Genomic DNA, 22,068 nt, shown 5'->3' on the forward strand with positions numbered 1-22,068 from the left:
TTGCATGAATTGTGAATCTTTTTTCCTGGCACACTTACGGAGTCCTCACAGCACACTGATTGGGGACCATTGGTCTCAGGGGCATGGTGCTGGGGGAACTAGGGGACAACACACTTGACTGGGGAGAGCCCCAAGGAGGCTGAATGGTGAGGGGAGACAGCCCTTGGGACAAGTCAGGGGGGATGGGGGGGTGAATGGTGAGGGGAGAGAGCCCTTGGGGCAAGGCAGGGGCGGGGTGTGGTGAATGGTGTGGCAGGCGAGAACTGAGGAAGGTGAATGGGGAATGAGTGTGCCCAGGGTGGTGGGTGAATGGGAGTACGGAAGTAACTTTAAGAGGGGAGAGTGGAAAGAAGTGGGGATGGAGAGGGGCCTGGGAAGGATGGACATCAATAAAACAAATAATCTGATCATTATCACCTTATTAAATTATAGGATCTAGCTAAATGCAATTTGCCTGCTACATTCCTTATGTTACTACAGTGACTAAACTTGTAAAGCACTTTTCATGTCCTGGGGTTGTAAAAGACACAGCATAAATATACAGTACAAAACTTTCCTTTTCACAGACGCCTTGATGTTAATATTTGATCATGTACAGCTTAGTATTATCAGAAAGCCAAATGATATTTCAAAAAATAAAGTTCAAGATTAAGATAATCAGATTTAAAGTTGTGGCCCAAAAGGCAAATGAGAGAAGCAGATTTGATTTATTATTGTCACATGTACTGGGATACAGTGAAAAGTATTGTTTTATGAGCACCAAACAGACAAAGCATGCCTTTTAAAAGCAAAATACTGCAGAGACTGGAACCTGAAACAAAAACAGAAAAGGTTGGAAAATGTCAGCAAGTCTGACCGCATCAGTGAGCAGACAATAGAGCCAACGTTTCGACTCATTCATTGATTGGGGCAGCACGGTGGTTAGCGCTGCTGCCTCACAGTGCCAGGGTCTTGGGTTCAATTCCAGCCTCAGGTCACTGTCTATGTGGAGTTTGTACTTTCTCCTATAGCTGTCTGGGTTTCCTTTGGGTGCTTCAGTTTCCTCCCACAGTCCAAAGATGTTCAGGTTAGGTTGATTGGCTATGTTAAATGGGGGATTAGCAGTGTAAATGAGGTTTACAGGAATAAGGTCTGAGTGGGATTGTGGTCAGTACAGACTTGATAGGCCAAATGGCCTCCTTCTGTATTATAGGGATTCTAACACATTACATCGGATAGAAGGAAGGGAGAGGGTGCAGAATGTAGTATTACAGTCATGTCTAAGGTGTAGAGAAAGATCAACTTAATATAAGATAGGTCCTTTCAAAAGTCTGATGGCAGCAGGGAGGCAGCTGTTCCTGAGTTGGCTAGTACATGATCTCAGACTTTTGTTTCGGAAGAAGGTGAAAGAGAGTACATCTGGGGTGCGTGGGGTCTTTGATAATGCTGGCTACTTTTCCGAGGCAGCGAGAAGTGCAGATGGAGTCAATGGATGGGAGACTGATTTGCGTGATGGACTGGGCTACGTTCACAACCCTTTGTAGTTTCTTACGGTCTTGGTCAGGGCAGGAGCCATATCAAGCTGTGGTACAGCCAGAAAGGATGCTTTCTTTGGTGCATCTGTAAAAATTGGTGAGAGTCATAGTGGACATGCTGAATTTCTTTAGCTTCCTGAGAAAGTAGAGACATTGTTGGGCTTTCTTAACTATAGTGTCAGATTTGTTGCTGACTTACAGATTAAAAAAAGGTTTATTTATTAGTCACAAGTAGGGGGACTACTGAGGCATAAGGAGTCATAGAATCCTACAGTGCCATTCAGCCTGCACTGCCAAGAATCCCACCCAGGCCCTATCCCCATAATCCCATGCATTAACCTTAGCTAGTCCCCCTGACACTAAAGGGCAATTTAGCATAGTCAATCCACCTAACTCACACATCTTGGGATTGTGGTAGGAAACCAGATGAACAAGTAAATTAACACTGCAATGAAGTTACTGTGAAAATCCCCGATTCGCCACTTTCCGGTGCCTGTTCGGGTCAATGCACCTAACCCACTCATCTTTCAGACTGTGGGAGGAAACCCACACAGACACGGGGAGTATGTGCATTCTCTGCACAGACAGTGAGGCAGGGACCCAGGTTTGATTCCCAGCTAACCACTGTGCCACTGTGCTGCCTGTAAATGGAAAGGGTAAATATAGTGTGATAATAGTTAAGTCCTGCAAATGAGCAATCTTCAAACTCCCCAATGTTTACGTAACAAAGCAGGAAGCAACATTAGGTGAAATAGCGCCTTTGTGACCAGCAGCACTATAAGCAGAGTCAGAGGTGTAGGTCAGTTTTGTTCCCTGCTCATCTCTCTCTCAGCTTTGCTATGCCTGGATCATTGCTGAGCAGGCAGTCCTTCTCATTGCCGAACTTTGTGAATATGTTAAAAACAACAAGTGGTAAATATAGTATGGAATGGCATCGTGTATGGGCTAGATGGAAGAGGAGTGGTGAGCTTCTCTCCCTGGGAGGGATTTAATGAACTGATTGGGTTTTGCAACAAATTCCACAGATTAGCAGATTGGATTTATTTTCACAATTTCCCTTGGTGATATTTGAACTTTTGACCCTATACGATTAGCCCGTAGCCACCAAAGCTATAAAAAGTGTGGATATACAATGCTAGTCGCACACACTGTTAAATCACCTCTCTGCAATGGACAGTGAAAAGAAAAAACAAAATTTAAAGTAGCTGAAGAGGCTATCCTTTCAGTAATCAAGGGTTTTTTTACATGTTGAGACATCCTGTTATGAATTAACTCAGTCAAAGGTGGACCTGAGATGCAGTTTCTCAAGGCATTGCATAGTTAATGTGTGAAGTAATTCCAGAGAATGTGCAATATTTCCTTCACAATTACGTTATTGCTTAATCAGATCATTGGAGTGTATTTCCAGTTGCAGATGGTTTTCAGTACATTGCCAGAATCATTGGTTCATGTGACTCCTTTTGGAAGCACAGATATACTCACTTAAAAGGGAAATGTCTTTAGCCAATTTTATCTTTCCTTCTTAGATATTGGATATAAACGCCCATTGGATTAAAAACACAAAAAGCATGTAATGTACATTTGTGTAGCACCTTTAACATAGGAAAACATCCCAGGGCTTCTGATCTGTGTCACTGTGGATGCTGAACATGGCCCCATTATCAGCTAAATTCATCAAATCCTTCTATTTCTTTCTCCCTGGCTATCTCTTTATAGATATACCATGGATATCTATGGTATCCATGGCTGAATTTCACCCTCGGGATGTGCCCAATGTAGGCGTGGCCAGAAGCGGACATAAAAACCCACTGCCCACCGAAATTGCATTGTAAACTTGACATTTCACCAGGTGGCTAATAAGAACCGTGTCTGCCGGTTGGGTTTGCGCTGCGCAGCGAGTGGGGACGCGGTGGGAAGGGATTTATAAACGGAAGAGACAGCTCCCTGAAGGCTGTCAGGTGCTGTGGGAAGGTTGAGGGTGCTGTTTGAAAGGACTCCAGTAACTGTCCCATTTCACAAGCCATGGCCTCAGCCTCTGGTGCTCATGGGAGGTGCGGAAGAGCAAGTCGAGTGGGCACTCTCCTCCCACCACCCCTGCCACCCGCCCCCATTGTTCCACATAAACATACAGAAAAGATCAATGAATATTCAATTGATTCCAATTTTCAATCATTGCAATCTTTGGAATCGGTGTCTCCTCTTGTGCGGGTAAAGAGATACAATGAAGAGCGGGAATCTCAGGAAAGCAGGATACAGCCATAAGCTCATGGCCCCATGTTGCACACCCTCCTCCACTGGATAATCGGATCTGTCTGGGCTGCACTTTGTCAAAAAACGAGCAAGGATCCCAGAATCTCAAGGTATCAAAAATACAAAAAAAAAGTGACCCCAGTGGTTCTAATGGGAACTATTCCTCACCCAACCATGACAGCTTAAAGCTTTATAATTTTGAAGACTTTCTTTGGGTCACCTCTTTGCCTTCTTTTTTCTCTAGAGTAAAGAACCCAAGCCTCTTCCTGATAGCCCAGACTTTTACTTCACAATTATAAATCTCCTTTGCATCTTATCCAGTAACTCCATACTCTTTTTGTACTAGGGGGACCAGAACTGAGCACCTACTGGGAAAGGAAACATTTGCAAGACTTTGGGGTAAAAGTGGGGATTTGGGACTAGTTGGATAGCCAAAAAAGCTGGCACAGGTATGATGGGCTGCATGGCCTCCTTCTGTGATTCTATTGAGTTCTTCACTTTCTTTTGGGTCTCCGACAGTGGATGCAAAAAGCCACGGAGATGGGAACTTAAGGAGTTTGGAGCGATAGTGTAGGTAATGGTGGAATAATAGAGAAAGGCATGAAGAAAGTGGACCCACCACCTGTACCTGGGTCAAGTATTCCCTTCTATTAGCACCATGAGGATTGCAGTGATTCAAGAAGCAGGTTTACGAGCTGTGTCATGTCATGTCAGCTATGCCCACATCTCAAGAACAATTTTTTTAAAAAGCCAAAGACAACAGAACATAATACACTGAGTGGACTGAAAGCCTCAATGCTTTACACATTTTACTGCTAGAGGCACCCGGGCAGTACGTTGGCACAGTGTTTAACACTGCAGCCTCACAGCGCCAGGTATCCGGGTTCAATTCCAGCCTTGGGTGACTGTCTGTTTGGAGTTTGCATGTTCTCCCCATGTCTGGGTGGGTTTCTTCCGGGTGCTCTGATTTCCTCCCACAGTCTAACAATTGCAGGTTAGGTGGATTGGCCATGCAAAATTGCCTCTTAGTGTACTAAGATGTGCCGGTTAGGGTAATTAGCAGGGTAAATATGTGGGATTATGGGGTTGGGTGAGATATTCTGTCGGAAAGTCAGTGTAGACTCGATGGGCTGAGTGGCCTCATTCTGTACTGTAGGGATTCTATAGTTCTAATCTATGATTCTATACCTGAAGGGCACACTACTACATATATTTTATACATAAAATATATGTAGTAGTAGAGAATCATATATTCAAAATATATGTAATAGTGTGCCCTTCAGGAATAGAATGTCCCTGCAATCAGCCATTCTCTGTAACACTTTGAGAGGCCCCAGATCTCACAGTTTCTATAGATTGTATTCCTTCATCTTATGGACCTCATCCCTTAACATGCAGTCTGCTGCAAACTGTCACTGCTGTCTGCTGGAAGAGACGTGACTTTCTGATTCATTGTGGCAAAAAACGTATCCGCCCCTCAACCTGATGCACATAAGATCTGAGGGAGATAAGTCAGTCAGAAGATTTCTACTGGCCACGTATTCAATGTGACCCTGAAAGACCCCAGAAATTATTAGAGCGAGACCACAAATGTATGACCGGCTTCCTAATATTTAATGTGCCCAGACCCTAAGGAACTATCATTAACTTATCTTGTTCCCTGGAATAATGCATTGTTCCTAGAATGTCTACAACCAAATGGACAACTCCATCTCTGCCATGGCAGCAATGCACAAGAGGCTCAAACATAGAAGAGCAGGAGGAGGCCATTTGGCCTTTCGTGCCTGCTCTGCCATTCATCACAATCATGGATGATCATCCAACTCAATAGTCCAGTCCTTCTTTCTCCCCATAACTTTAGATCCCATTTGTCCCAAGTGCTATATCTAGCTGCCTCTTGAATACATTCACTGTTTTGGCTTGACACCATTCAGGGTAAAGCAGCTTGATTGATCAGCAAACTATCCACCATCTTATTTCACCACTAGCACATTAAGTCTGTGTTGGAAGATGCTGTAGAAGAAACCTCAGTGGGTTGCTGCAATGTATCTGGTATAGTGCAGCAACCCACTGAGGCTTCTTCTACAGCATCTCCCAATCCCTGGTCTCCAATATCTACATGAGCAAAGGCGGCAAGTGCACAGGAACACCAACACTTTGACGTCTCCAAGTCCACTCTGACCTGGGTGTATTATTGTCATTTCTTTGTGGTTACTGGGTTAAAATACTGGAGCTCCTTAAAAACAATTTAGGAGCACCTTCACCATGGAAAGAGGAGAGGTTTGAGAAGAAGATCCACCACCACCTTCTCAAGGGCAATTAGGAATGGCATGAAATGCAGACCTTGCCAGTGGCATCCGTTCCTACATGACAACAGAGGCTACACTTCAAAAATGTCAACTATCTATAAAGTGCACTGAGGACAGCCTAAGGTCATGAAAGGTGCTATATAAATGCAAGCCCATCTTACTTCTCGTAGCTTATGAATGAGTTTCAGAAAAATCATCTGCAGATACCAGGTGACAAAACTGTTTGGGAATTTCAACAAATATATTCCTGCATTCTTTTATAAGAAGAAATGTTGGTCACGAAGAACATAAGAACATAAGAACATAAGAAATAGGAGCAGGAGTAGGCCATCTAGCCCTTCGAGCCTGCCCCGCCATTCAATAAGATCATGGCTGATCTGTCGCTGCTCAGTTCCACTTTCCCACCCTCTCCCCATAACCCTTAATCCCCTCTCTTATCAAAAACCCATCAACCCGCGTCTTAAAAATATTTAGCGAGGCAGCCTCCACCACTTCAACGGGCAGAGAATTCCAGAGATTCACCACCCTTTGAGTGAAGAAGTTCCTCCTCAACTCCGTTCTAAACCGCCCCCCTTTTATCTTGAGGCTGTGCCCCCTAGTCCTACTGTCTTTTTTGAGCGGGAAGAGTCTTTCCACCTCTATCCTATCCATCCCATTCATCATCTTATATGTCTCAATGAGATCTCCCCTCATTCTTCTAAACTCTAATGAGTACAAGCCCAGTTTATTGAGGCTCTCCTCATAGCTCAACCCCCTCAACTCCGGTATCAGCCTAGTAAACCTCCTCTGCACTCCCTCCAAGGCCAAAATATCCTTGCGCAGGTGCAGCGCCCAAAACTGCACACAGTACTCCAGCTGCGGCCTCACCAATGCCCTATGACAGTAAGATGCAAGTACATAGGTAATAAATGGACATAAAGTTTACTTGTCATATAAATGTGCCTCTTTCTTGAACAAAAAAATAAAAACATGTGGATTAATGATCGTTTCTTTAAGGTGGCACAGGTGACATAGTGGTTAGTGCTGCTGCCTCACAGTATCGGGTCCAATTCCCAGTCTGTCTGTGTGGAGTCTACACATTCTCCAAGGGTGTCTGCGTGGGTTTCCTCCAGGTGCTCCGGTTTCCTCCCACAGCCTGAAAGACATGCTGGTTACGTGCTTTGGCCATGCTAAATTCTCCCTCACTGTACCCGAATAGGCGCTGGAGTGTGGCGGCTAGGGGATTTTCACAGTAACCTCATTGCAGTGGTAGTGTAAGCCTACTTGTGACAAATAAATATACTTTACCTTTACTTTTTGCATTTTCTGCAGAACCAGAACTTTGTGCAGAGTTCCACATTTGATGACAGGTGATAGAAATCTACACCATCGTATATATCTGTCCACAAAGTAGTCAGGAATCTATATGAGAAGTTTGCAATGGAAGGGTAAAGGGTTTGGTTACACGTTTATTTTGAGTCTGTGTGAAGGGTGTGGAATGCTACGTTAATCGTCAGCTCCCTGTAAAATTCAGCAGATATATACTTACTTGACAATTGAATTTCAGAAATGCATGCTGTAGTCTTTTGCCTGCAGCTTTTCTGGCAGACGTCCACACTTGACTGGGCATTGCTACAAACCAGACCTCATTTCCTGTAAATGGCTGCAAGAGTCACACTGTAGTCAGGCAGAAGAACAAGACAGACTGTTACAAGTGTATGTCGCTGAGATTCTGGTACGTGACTACTTGTTGAAAATGCTGTGTGAGTGGAGAAGCTTGTTGTAAACACCGTCAGTTTGTACAATTTACACTCCTGGAAATTATAATTGGGGATATCAGTGTTAATGTGAATCAGGTTTGAGTCGGTGCAGTTATTTACTCCAGGATAAAATGTTGTGCAAGAGATTTTGAACGATTGTTAGAGTGGGGTGCCTCCATTGTGAGAGATTTTTGATGTGGTAAGTTGGAGTGTTAGCTTCATTACTGGGGGAAGGGTGGAGAAGAGGTGCTTCCCTCCCCGAGGGTTTTGGGGAGGGGGATTATCAGAGGGTGAAATAGTAACAACTTGTTCAAGGGCAAGAGAGTCTGTCTTGTAACCTTCATGACCTGCTGTGTCTATAACACAAAGGGACTTAAAACTCCTCTGGGCCTACACTCCTCTTCCAACTCCGAATGCTTGTGCTTTTCCATCATTTCCTCCACTGCACTATGGAAGTGGCTTCAGCTGCCTAGATCCTAAGCTCTGGAATTTTCTCCATGAAGGTCTCTGCCTCTCCACCTCTGCTCAATACAATGATCCCTGCAGTTGACTATCTGGCACGGTGGCACAGTGGTTAGAACTGCTGTCTCAGAGCACCAGGTTGAATTCCGGCCAAGGGTAATTGTCTATGTGGAGTTTGCACATTCTCTCTCTATCTGCATGGGTTTTTTATGGTTTCCTCAACGTGTACAGGTTGGTTGATTTGGCCATGCTACATTGCTCCTTAGTATTAGGGGAATTAGTGGGGTAAATACATGGATTTATGCGGATAGGGGCTAGGTGGGTTTGTTGTTGGTCAATAGGCCAAATGGCCTCCTTCTGCACTGTAGGGATTCTATGATCCTGACCAAATTTTTTCTTCCCTCTCCTACCAGTACAAACTACTGTGTGGTGTTTGCACATTCTCCCCATGTCTGCGTGGGTTCCCTCTGAGTGCTCCAGTTTCCTCCCACAGTCAAAAGATGTGTGGGTTAGGTTGACTGGCCATTGACCCTAGTATCAGGGGTATTAACAAGGTAAATGAAGGTTACGGGAATAGGTGGGATTGTGGTCAGTACCGACTCAATGGGCTGAATGGCCTCCTTTTGCACTGGAGGGATTTTATGATTCCAACTTGTGGCTTTGGTGTAAAGTTTTGTCTGATGATGCTTCTGTGGTTGTACTTTCATGTTAAATGGGCTGCATAAATGTAAGCGGTCAATGTTGAAGGAAAGTTCAATTTAGAAAATTCCTCGGACTGTGTGCATTTATTGCCCATCCCAAGCTTCCTCATGAAAGTGCTGGTGGTCTTCTTCTGGAGCCTCTGCTGTTAGTGTGGTTATTGTACGTAGTGATTTGATGCAATTCTGTGGCTGGCTGGGGTACTTCAGACAGCAATTAAGAATCACTAACATTGAAAATGGGATGTGGGTCACATTTAGACTGGATGAGACAAGAACAGCAACTTTCCTTCTCTACGTTAGTGAATCAGTTGTAATCTGACAACTCCACGTTTGCTTTTACTGATACCAACATTTGATTACTCCAGTTTTAAACGCTGAATTCAAATACTGCCATGGTGGGATTTGATAAAGACCCTGGGTTACTGATCCAGTAATTCAGGCAAATGCAACCACTGTATGCCAATTGCTCATAATGTGAAGAATTGTTGCATTTTGCATGAACAAAATGGGTTTCCTTTGGATGCTCCGGTTTCCCCCCACAGTCCAAAAATGTACGGGTTGGGTGTATTGGCCATGCTAAATTGCCCCTCAGTGTCAAAGGGGACTAGCTGGAGTAAATGGATTATGGGGATAGGGCCTGGGTGGGATTGTATTGGTGTGGACTCGATGGACCGAATTGCCTCTTTCTGTACTGTAGAGATTTGCTGATTCTATGAAAGAAAAGAATGAACAGGTTACATTTAGATAGTAATGGACTTTATGTATATTGTATATAGTCATGGACTTTATATATAATCACGGGCTTTACGTATATTACACGTACTCATGGACTACATGGCTCAGTGTTTCATAAGATAAGGCTCCACACCAACTTGGCGCCTGAGGTGAGGCAAGTTGCTAATTGAGTTGAGCTTTTCAGTTTTAATGTAAAACAGGTTTCACAAGCCTTCTCACTGTGGGAAAAAAGAGTTTTGTACAACAAGCTTTGAAATTACTGGGTGGGACCCTTGGGGCCTCAAATCTGACACATAGTAAGTGGAAATGCTAGCTGGGATCTTGGGGAGAAAGTGAGAGGAGGTGCTTCCCCTGCCCCTGGTTTGCGAGTGAAATCAGAGAGTGAATTAACTAACAACTGATTCTCAGGGGCAAGAGAGTAGGCCTCCTAAGGTCTGCCTGGCTCCCAGAATCTGATATAAGGAGATGAAAAATCTTTTGTTAATCTTTTATCTGATAACTCAAGAAATTTGCTAGCATGGTAGAGACACTAGATAATCACAAGTTAGTTTTAAGTTTACTTATTAGTCACTAGTGGGTTTACAATAATATTGTAATGAAGTTATAGTGAAAATCCCCTAGTTGCCACATTCTGTTTGAGTACACTAAAGGAGAATTTAGCATGACAAATGCACCTAACTAGCATGTGGGAGGAGACTGGAGCACCTGAAGGAAACCCACACAGACACGGGGAGAATATGCAGAGTCCACACAGACAGTGACCCAAGCCAGGAATCAAACCTGGGTCCCTGGCACTGTGAGGCAGCAGTGCTAACCAGTGTGCGGTTGTCACTGAGGGAAAAATGCATTTAAAATCCCATTGTGTATTTCCCATCTCTGGTTGTCTTGCAAAAGTGGTGGTGGACCTCTCCTTGAACAGCAGCGGTCAATGTGGTCATACTATGTCCTGATTTAGCGTAACTGAGTGGCTTGCTAGGCTACTTTGGAGGGCAATTAAGACTCAGCTACGTTGCTGTTGGCATGGAGACACATAGGCCAGGCTGGGCAAGGAGAGCAAGTGTCCATTGTGAAAGGACATCAGTAAACCAGCTGTGGTCTGACAATGACAGATGAACGAAAGGATCCTGAATAAAGCCCAGTCCATTACGCAAACCAGACTCCCATCCATTGACACCGTCTATACTTCCCACTGTCTCAGAAAAGCAGCCAGCCTAATTAAGGACCCCAGATAACCCGGAAATACTCTCTTCCACCTTCTCCTATTGGGAAAAAGAGACAAAAGTCTGAGGTCTACCAACCAACTCAAAAACAGCTTCTTCCCTGTTGCCATTGGACTTTTGAATGTACCTACCTCGAGCTAAGTTGATCTTTCTCTACATCCTAACTAGAACAAAGAACAAAAAAAATTACAGCACAGGAACAGATCCTTTGGCATTCTAATCCTGCACTGACCATGCTGTCCAACTGAACTCTACCCTTCCGGGGACCATATCCCCCCATGCCCATCCTACTCATGTCAAGACGCTCCTTAAAAGGCACTATTGTATCTGCTTTCACTACCTCCCCCTGCAGCGAGTCCCAGGCACCCACCACCCTCTGTGTAAAAAAACTTTCATTATACATCTCCATTAAATATTGCCCCTCGCACCTTAAACCCATGCCCCCTAATTGACTCTTGCACCATGGGAAAAAGCTTCTGACTATCCACTCTGTCAATACCCCTCATAATCTTGTAGACTTCTATCAGTTTGCCCCTCAACGTCCGTCATTCCAGTGAGAACAAACCAAGTTTCTTCAACCTCTCATAGCTAATGCCCTCCATACCAGGCAACATCCTGATAAATACTTTCTGTACCCTCTCCAAAGCCTCCACATCCTTCTGGTAGTGTGGCAACCAGAATTGAACATTGTATTCCAAGTACAACCTAACTATGATTGTAATATTACATTCTGCATTCTCTCCTTTCCTTCTTTATGAATAGTATGCATTGTCTGTATAGCATGTAAGAAACAATATTTTCACTGTATACCAATACATGTGACAATAAAAAGTCCAATCAAATGACTTACGGTCACTTCTGCTGATTCCTATTTTCACTCTTCTACTTTTGGGTTTTCATTTTAATTTTTTTTAATAAAGTTTATTAGTCACAAGTAAGCCTTACATTAATGCTGCAATGAAGTTACTGTGAAATTCCCCTAGTCATCATACTCCAGTGGCTTTTTGGGTCAATGCACCTAGTCAGAACATCTTTCAGACTGTGAGAGGAAACCAGAGCACCCGGAGGAAACCCACGCTGACATGGGGAGAAAATGCAAACTCCACACAGACAGTGACCCAAGCCAGGAATTGAACCTGGGTCCCTGGTGCTGTAAGGCAGCAGTGTGAACCACTGTGCCACCGTCCCATCTACTTTACCACACAGGGTCTTCACGATGCTGCCCAATCACCTTTTGTGTCAACCATCATTTTTGGATTGGATGGTTAGCCCTGCAGCCTGAGGCCCTTTCCAGCCACGAGCCCTGCCCATATATCCGGGCTTGGGATTGGCACCGATTACTGGCACCTTGTCTATCCCAGTGGCTGGGTTCTTCCATGATGGTCACTTTTACTGATATCAGCTTTTTATTTTCTGACTTTGAAAATAACTGAATTCAAAATCTGGTACTGTGGTTCAATTATTATTCAAATCACTCTCAAATTATTCATGTAGTCATCTGGATTACTAATCTGGTGACCGTAACATAACAATTGCACTGCCATGCCAATAACTTATAATATGAAGAATCGTAAAATTTTGTTGAAGAGAAAAGAACAAAAGGCTTACATTTACATATTTTCATAATAGCTAATGATGTACTCTTGAAGTGTCGTCACTGTTACGATACTTCTCTGAAAGGTTTATTATGCAGATTTTACCTTCCATACTTGTTTAACAATAAATCTGTTTTTCTGGGTCATCAGCTGCCAGGGAGGCAGAGATGTAGTGGTCTTGTCACTGGATGAGTAAACCAGAGACTCGGGGTAATTTTCTGGGGACCCAGATTCAAATCCCACCATGGCAGATGTTGAAGTTTGAATTCAGTCATATTTGGACTGAAAAGTCTAATGGTAACCATGAAGCCACTGCAGATTGTTGTAAAAACCCATCTGGTTCACTAACGTCCTTTAGGGAAGGAAACCTACCATCCTGACCCAGTCTGGCCAACATGTGACCACAGAGCCCTAGCAATGTGGTTGACTCTGAAATGGCCTAGCAAGACATCCAGTTCAAAGGCAGTTAAATGCCGGCCCAGCCAGCAACATCCATGTCCCCTGGATGAAAAGAAAAGTTTGATTTCTCACTCATTGACATGCTCAATATTTACTTCTGAGTTAAAGTAAGGGATGCCGACTGCATTAGCTGTGACAAAATTAAATCAGCTTTATCCGATAGTTATTGCACTACGGGCCTGCCTTTAGATATTCAGGAAGGCATCACGTTAAAGATTCACGTGCAATAATCTAGTGGATATTTGTTCAACTTTGGCTGGCTCCAGCAGTGCTATGTTTCAGAACATTTTTTGTGACTATTAGGTTCTGTTGTACTTTGATTGAACTGTTACTAAATCACAGCTGAAAAACTAGACCAAAGATAACTGAACTACAATTAAACCTTTCACTTACAAACAATGCGAGCTAAAGCCTGAAAACTGAGAATTACTGGAGACATGTACAATTAAAAACAGTGGAAAACCAAGCAAGGATGAGAACATTTTGCTACACCGAGCTGTTGAAAAATATTGAGCAGACTTTCTAATGTTTTTTTTTGTTACGTGAGAAGGAAATAATAAGTTCAGAGGGGAGTTGGCACGAGCTATCTGCTATTTCCTTCCTCTCTCGATTCACAGAGACCGATACGCCTTCCCTATTTTCTTAGTTGCATCTCATGGTCATGGAATATGTCAACAGTCTGACCAGCCATGAATTTTTTAATCGCTTCCCTGGTACTTGCTTTTCTGATTTCATCAGCAAATTCCACACGTTTATCTCTGGTACTCAGACTTAGACATTGGTCTGCCGGTGGCACAGTGGTTAGCGTTGCTGCCTCACAGTGCCAGGGACACTGGTTCAATTCTGGCCTTGGGTGACTGTGTGGAGTTAGCACATTCTCCCCATGTCTGCATGGGTTTCCTCCAGATGCTCCAGCTTCCTCCCGTACTCTAAAGCTGTACAGGTTAGGTGGATTGGCCACGCAAAATTGCCACTTAGCATTAGGGGAATTATCAAGGTAAATATGGTCTTAGAGTCATAGAGGTTTACAGCAGGAAACAGGTCCTTAGGCCCAACTTGTCCATGCCGCCTTTTTTTTAAACCCCTAAGTTAATTCCAATTGCCTGCATTTGGCCCATATCCCTCTATACCCATCTTATCCATATAGCTGTCTAAGTGCTTTTTAAAAGACAAAATTGTGCCCATCTCTGCTACTACTTCTGGCAGCTTGTTCCAGACACTCACCACCCTCTGAGTTAAAAAATTGCCCCTCTGGACACTTTTGCATCTCTCCCCTCTCACCTATACCCTCTGGTTGTAGAACCCCTACCTTTGGGGAAAGATATTGACAAGGTGATCTATGCCCCTCATTATTTTATAGACCTCTATAAGATCACCCGTCAGTCTTCTATGCTCCAGAGAAAAAAGTCCCAGTCTATCCAGCCTCCCCTTATAACTTAATCCATCAAGTCCCAGTAGCATCCTAGTAAATCTTTTCTACACTGTTTCTAGTTTAGTAATATCCTTCCTATAATAGGGTGACCAGAACTGTACACTGTACTCCAAGTGTGGCCTTACCAATGTCTTGTACAACTTCAACAAGACGTCCCAACTCCTGTATTCAATGTTCAGATCAATGAAACCAAGCATGCTGAATGCCTTCTTCACCACTCTGTCCACCTATGACTCCACTTTCAAGGAGCTATGAATATGTACCCCCAGATCTCGTTGTTCTGTAACTCTTCCTAATGCCCTCCCATTAACTGAGTAAGTCCTGCACTGGTTCAATCTATCAAAACGCATCACCTTGTATTTATCTAAATTAAACTCCATCTGCCATTTGTTAGCCCACGGGTCCAATTGATCAAGATCCCATTGCAATTGGAGATAACTTTCTTCACTATCCATGATGCTACCAATCTTGGTGTCATCTGCAAACTGAATAACCATGCCTCCTATATTTTCATCCAAATCATTAATATAAATGACAAATAATAGTAGACCCATCACTGATCCCTGAGGCACACTGTTGGTCACAGGCCTCCAGTTTGAAAAACAATTCTCTACAACCACCTGCTGTTGATGCAGACTCGATGGACCGAATGGCCACCTTCTGTACTGTAGGGATTCTATAATTTTTTGGATGACAAACAAGCTGAGGTGGGTGGGGACATGGGGGAGGGAGAAAGGGAGCAATGGTGGTGGATGATGGGCGGGGGGTGGTGGCAGGCGTTGGCGGGATGCGAACAGAACCGATTTTTCTGGGTCTTGTCCTCCTGCATCAGGAATGCCTAAAAAAACAGTTAATGTTACATTGGTCCAGATCCACTATCAGATGCCCAGGGAATCATCCTAAAACAGGCCATGAAGGACTTAACACCAACCTAATGAAGTGGTGGGGAGAGAAGGGGTGCAGTTAGCTAGATGGCATGTGGTACAAAATAATGCCAATATGTTCAATTCCCGTTCCAGCTGAGATAGACTTGGGACCTGCCTCCTTGCCCTACCCCTTAGAGTGGAAGGCAATGACAAAAACTGCCAAGAAAACAGTTCAGGATGTAGTAGCAGCAAACACTGAACCAAAGAGCTGCCTTCTGACAGAATGAATGTTGATTAGTGCTTGGTTAGTTTTGCTTGTGTTTGGCCAGAATGGATGGTTTGGGATGGTTTACGACATTGCTAGTTGTTGTAGCATGCGAATAAAACCTAGTGTAGGATTTTACAGCCTCGTTCGCCCTGAAACCGTAAAGTCCCACCGGGACTTTCCATTGTCCGCCCCTCACCCGCTCCGATTCCCCTGGCAGGTGGGACGGTAAAATTCCAGCCCTCATCTTTTGTTAAAGGTTGCTATGGAAGACAGGAAGAGCAGAAGTATGCCCCCCAGCTCCTGAGAACCACTAGCCAACCCACAACTGGTTCCCCACCCCCTTTGTCTGCTTCCCTCAACCCCCTCCCACATTCCCACAGACTTAAGAGAAATGTTTTTCTCTTTTAATCCACAGGTGCTTCGATCCGCCTTGTTGTCCAACAAGGGGCATACACACGATGGGTCGTACGAGGGCTGCTCTTGGTTGTTTCGAGAGTAGCCTAATGCTTCATGTCGTTAGTGTGTGCTTAAACTGGACCAGATGCTGGGCAACACGACAGCTCAGTGACTATCACTGTTTGCTGTGCAGATACATGGGTTTGGGCCAGTGTCTGCAGGAGTTTGCGCATTCTCCCCGTGCTTGCGTGGGTTTTCTCCGGGTGCTCCGGTTTCCTCCCACACCCCAAAGATGTGCTGTTAGGCTGATTGGTGTAACAAATTGTCTCTAAATTAATCTTCCCTCAATGTGGCATGCCATAAGCATAGAGAAGGGTCATGGGTGGAGGGGGGACTCATAATGTTAAAATGGCGGTGCGGGCTTGTTGGGCCTGTTTCCCGTGCTGTGTTGTACTTTGTCAAGTGAGGGTCACGGTGAGAAGGTCAAGCAGCTACAAATCCAGCAGCTTGAAATAGTGTGTGGCCCTCAGCGATGTGATGAGGCCTTTGGCCCAACGATAGGCATCCCAATTAGATATCTGTGCATTATCTGCTGTGAATAACCAACTTTCATCTCCTAGTCTGTTCTCTGAACATTCTGTACAGTGTTCCAGCGTTACCATTGCTCATAATTGAGAGAGCAGACAAGGCTTCAGTTTAAGGTGACACCTCCAACAATGTAGCACCCCCTCAGTACTACATTGGATTATGTGCTCAACAAGTCTATGGCCCTTTTAAATATTGAACAGTCCCCTTGGCCTTGTAGTTAATTGCTTAGCCTGGAGTAGAATAGGAGTGGAAATTCTTTTTACAGATGCCATTTTAGGCTCTGTCCCAAGTTGAGTTCCCTGATTGAACTGGCTATATAGTGATCTGGAGTTTGCCAGGTTCCAATAGTGACAATGAATTATCTTTCTGCAGATGGCAAATTGTATAACTAGGGTGGTGGATAGGACTTTAAACTAACAGTGGGAGGAAAGGGTTTGGGTGCAGGTACATTTATAAATCCAAAGAAAATGTCAAGGCAATAGAACAGTGGAGTTATGCAGATAAAATCATACAAAGTGAGACAGGAAAGGACAGATGATTTAACAGTATTTGTGTATCAATAACTAACATCTGTGTTGCGAATAGTGGTTAAAAACAAATTAAATGAAAAGTTCTTTATCTGGATATACACATTCATGATATGAATAAGTGGCACTAATAGAGATGAATGGTTTAGATTGAATCACCATTACAGAGATGGCTATGTAGGAGGGAATGAATGAACTGAAAACTTCCAAAAATGTAGAACTTTAACAAAATGGCTTTATTCAACAAGCGTAAGAAAGAACTTCTGAGCTGCTCTACTGAGCATTGGCTCTTATACATTGTTATATCCCTTTCTTTATATTACAAAGCATTACATTTACATAAGGTTGTCATATTGTTACTTTGAATTGGTTACAGTTTTGTTTTTGATTCTAGTATATGGTTCCATTGTCTTGTGTGCTTTCGCTTTAAATGTTTTGTGGCCATCTCCTGCCTACCTGTTTACAATATCAAAACATTGTGTTTGTTAAACTGATTTCAGTGGGGTGTTAATTGTCCCATCTCCCAGATACTTGATTAATTTTTCAGAGACACAACAGTTCCTCTAGACTTTCTGGAGCCTTGCTAAGTGAAATCAATTCTCTCATGGTTGCTGTAACCATGGAACGATCCTACCTGGGATGTGACTATTTAGTGCTGTCTCAGATGTAGTTATTTGTATTTTGTTCTGTCTGCTTGCAGTGAGTATGGATGCTACAGTGCCATCTATTTAACCCTTTCCATACATTCCTCTCCTGCTGCAGGCAACACTCCCTGGGTTTGCCCTACTACAATTACATGGTGACCAAGACTAGGAAATAAAGTGGTGCAAAACGGCCAAGGTTTTCTGGCCGTTCCCTCTGTTACGATCTTCTTGCTCCTGACTTCACAGTAGGAAATAAACAGTAACCTAGATACCAAAATGAGCGAAGAAATTAAGGACATTAATATCAGCAGAGAGAAAATACTGAAGATAGAAAGGTAAGGGACTAAGATCTGACAAATTCCCAGGATCTGATGAACAATATCCCAGGGGACTAAATGAGATAGCTTTGCTTTATTGTCCTGACAGTAACTCTTATTCATCCTGCAAGTTTGACATGCAATCCAAATTCCAAAGCAATGGTGCTCCTAACACGATCAACATGGAACATGGAGTCAGAGAATCCCTACAGTGCAGAAGGAGGCCGTTCAGCCCATAAGGCCTGCGCCAACAACAATCTTACCCAGACCCTATCCCTGTAACCCCATATATTTATTCTGCTAATCCCCCTGACATTAAGGGGCAATTTAACATGGCCAATCAACCTAACCCGCACAACCTTAGACTGTGGGAGGAAACCGGAGCACCGGGAGGAAACCCACACAGATACGGGGAGAATGTGCAAATTCCACACACACAATCAACCAATGCTGGAATTGAACCTGCGTCCGTGGTACTGTGAGGCAGCGGTGTTAACCATTGTGCCACCATGGTGCTCTGGCTATGGAAGCTCCACACAGATAAACTTACTCAATATTTTGTATATTCATTCCACAGAACTCCATTCAGAAAAGAAGCTATCAAGAATCTAATTTTAAATTGGCAATACTTGGCTGGATCTGTTTTTCTGTGAATGTTTGATAGCTGGAATCTGTGATCTGGTGTTAGCCTCAGCGCTGTGAGAGGTGGATCTCAGATTCCTGGCCATGTCATACATACAGATGGAGTGTCATCACTGAGGTGATGGTAATGCTGTCAGATGGAAATATAATCAGGTGGACTGGCATTCCTTGTATAAACCAAGGGAAAACGCCTGAATGCACTGATACAACCCGGGTTGAGTTGACAAGGTCTTTGCCATGTCTGAAGGTCGGGTTGACAACCGCTCCGAATAGAAAGAAACGACGTTCATTTATATAGCAACTTACCTACTCTCTTTGAGATAAACTGCATCCTGTTCCTTTCTGTCAAAGGGAAACGCAGCCGACATATCTGTCAATTCATTTCCTGCATATAACACTTCAAGAAAATAAATCATCAATAACTCAGATCAGTGCCATTACAAAAATGCAAGAAGTTCTTCCACAGGAATAGCAGCTGATTTTAGTTTTCAGGGATTAATTCCCGAAATAGCTCACGCTATAACATTGCCCTGCAGCGTGCTATAAATGAGGGATCTGGAGCAATAAGATACGCTTGGATTATGTCCAGTCCCTAATTTTGGTGTCATGGATACTAGCTTATATAGAGAAGGGCCTGAGCACAGGCTATTATTTTCATTTGTTGAATTCTAGATTTATAATATTCATCATACTTTGATTTTTCATGAAAATGTGTAGAAGTTGGGATTTCTTTTGTTTATCTTCCATACTCAGTATCTGTAAAAGTTTTTAGAAATTGGTTATTGGCCATTTGATACAAATCCTGTGGCACACAGGCATATTCCTCCACTGTGAGGCCTGATACCAACCTAAAATTGGACCTCGAGCCTCACTAATATTACTTGGATGATGACTGACTACTAATTGCACCTCTACTGTACCTCCTTTGGGCAGCATGGTGGCACTGTGGCTAGCAGGGCTGCCTCACAGCTCCGGAGACCTCAGTTCAATTCCAGCCTTGGGTGACTCTGTAGAGTTTGCTCATTCTCTCCGTGTCTGCTCCAGTTTTCTCCTGCAGTCCAAAGATGTGCAGGTTAGGTGGGTTGGCCATACTAAATTGTCCCTTAGTGTTGTGGGATTAGCGGGGTAAATATGTGGGGCTACGGGGATAGGGACCAGGTGGGATGCCCTGCTGGAGAGTTGGTACAGACTCATAAGAACATAAGAACATAAGAAATAGGAGCAGGAGTAGGCCATCTAGCCCTTCGGGCCTCCTCCTGCACTGTAGGGATTCTATGACACAGATAGGTCACCCAATGTTACACTGTTGAATCTTGTATTTGAATAGTGGGCCCTCAACCAAACAAATGGTCTGGTCACTATCACATTGCTGTTGATGGGAGCTTACTGCGTGCAAATTTGCTCACACACTACCAACATTGCAGCTATACTTTAAAATCATGACAAGCACTGTATAAACGGAAGCTGTTTCTTTCGAGCCTCTCAGTATCATCGGAATAACCCTAGTGAAAGTGCTGTCTAAATATGTTCTGTTGTAGTTTAATCAGAAGATCTATGAGCAAAAATAGCTTCTACAAATTCTTTCCAGAGTATAACATTATATTTCCTGCCCCTCATCAAATAGAGTTACAGCATCTTTTGCATCCGCTTGAAAGGACAGCGGCTCAGTTTAGTATCACATTCAAGAGTCTCTGACGTGCACAGCAGTGTATCTGGGACCATTGGTTCTAGATTATTTGGATACCAAAAGGAAAACTTGCATTTCCATAGCACTTTATGACCTTTAGATGTTTCAAACCACTTTTTAAAAAACAAAACTGGAATCCCTACAGTGCAGAAGGAGGCCATTCGGCCCATCGAGTCTGCACCGACTCTCCGACAGGGCATTTTACCCTGGCCCTATCCCCGTTACCCCACATATTTACCCTGCTGATTCCCCTAACCTACACAACTTTTGGACATTAAGAAAAGATTTAGCATGGCCAATCAACCTAACCTGCACATCTTTGGGAGGAAACCAAAGCATCCTGAGGAAACCCACGCAGACACGGGGAGAATGTGCAAACTCCGGACAGACAGTCACCTGAGGCTGGAATTGAACCTGGGTGTCTGGCGCTGTGCTAACCATTGTGGCACCAGGCCGCCCATTTATAATTTTCATGAACACTACAAGAAAAGCGCTTTACCTTCTGAAGTGTAGTCACCTTTTATAATGCAGGAAACCTCGCACTTAATTTGCAGTCAGCAAGCTTCCACATACAGTAATAATGACCAGCTAGTCTGGTTTTTACAGAGTAAATACAGGTCAGAACACCAAGGAAATCTCCCCTCCTCTTCCTTGAAGTAATGACAAAAGATCATCTACATCCACCAGTGCAAAGGCTGGGGAGGATCATACCTCAGTTAGACATTGCCTCTATAAAACAACACCTCCAACAGTGCAATGCTCCTTTGTCTCAGTGGCGTGGTGGAGTTTCAGCCTTGATTTTTGTCAAGCTCAAATCTTGGAATGGGATCTAAACCCAGAACTTTGTGATTCAGAGGTATGTGTGCAACCAATTGAGTGAGAACTGCTACACAGTCTGTGGCCATGAAGCACTTTTTTAAAGCTCAGTCACTGTTGCAATATAGGAAATGTGCTTGGGTAGAGGGGAACTTGAACTCATAAACTTCCAACTCGTGGATAAGGGCACACTCAGTGAGCTCCAAGATAGTTCAAAGTAGTTTCAAAAAGACAATTTTTGTGAGACTTTCTAGGGCAAATGAGGAAATAGCAGGGCACAGAGATACAGGGACAGATCAAAAGCAGAACTGTGAAAGAAATAGTACTGTTGACTACACAACTGATCTGTTTAAACGCTTTTACACGGCATCCTATGTACATGATGCCTCTTTAAGTTTGTCTTGGAAGGAGATCTAGCAGTCGGGATCGATTGAATACACAATGATTTTCAGCGAAACAATGTCTGGAATTGAAGGTAAGCCACAGTTCTCTGTATTGAGGAAGCAAGTTTTTTTTTAAGTTCATTTACAGGATGTGGGAATCAGTGGCTAGGCCAGAATTTTCTGCCCATGCCTAATTGCCCTTGAGTAGGTGGTGGTGAGCTGCCTTCTTTAACTGCTGCAGTCCATGAGGTGTATGTACACGCAGTTCTGCGAGGGAGGGAGCTCCAGAGATCATTGATGCCATACTCAAAACAAATGCTGCCTTGATGTGAAGGGCACTCACTCTCAACTCTGTCATTGTGCGATTTCAAGAAGGAATTAGATGTAGGTCTGGGGGGCTAAAGGGATCACAGAAAATGAGGGGAAGGCGGGTTCAGGATATTGAAATTCATGATCAGCCATGAACAAAATGAATGGTGGAGCTGTCTCGAAAGGCTGAATGGCGTACTCCTGATTCT

General features: G+C 43.7%; 1 protein-coding gene across 3 annotated transcripts in view; it reads left to right on the top strand.

Annotated features, from left to right (window-relative positions):
* The window catches only part of LOC145352969 (nucleotide-binding oligomerization domain-containing protein 1-like), a 72,378-nt gene that overhangs the window by 1,820 nt on the left and 48,490 nt on the right, over nt 1–22,068 (top strand). Inside the window, exon 1 of one of the 3 annotated variants that reach the window (XM_080203280.1) lies at nt 7,663–7,787. The exons of 1 other annotated variant lie outside the window; for it this stretch is intronic. The gene's annotated coding sequence lies outside the window, so the exon portion shown is untranslated. Of the gene's footprint in view, nt 1–7,662; nt 7,788–21,529; nt 21,643–22,068 lie in introns of those variants that run through there. One more of the 3 variants, XM_080203292.1, reaches the window with a different exon arrangement.

The sequence above is a fragment of the Carcharhinus amblyrhynchos genome, chromosome 2 (genome assembly GCF_965287045.1).
Source record: "Carcharhinus amblyrhynchos chromosome 2, sCarAmb.v2.hapA, whole genome shotgun sequence".
Classification (NCBI taxonomy): Eukaryota; Metazoa; Chordata; class Chondrichthyes; order Carcharhiniformes; family Carcharhinidae; genus Carcharhinus; species Carcharhinus amblyrhynchos.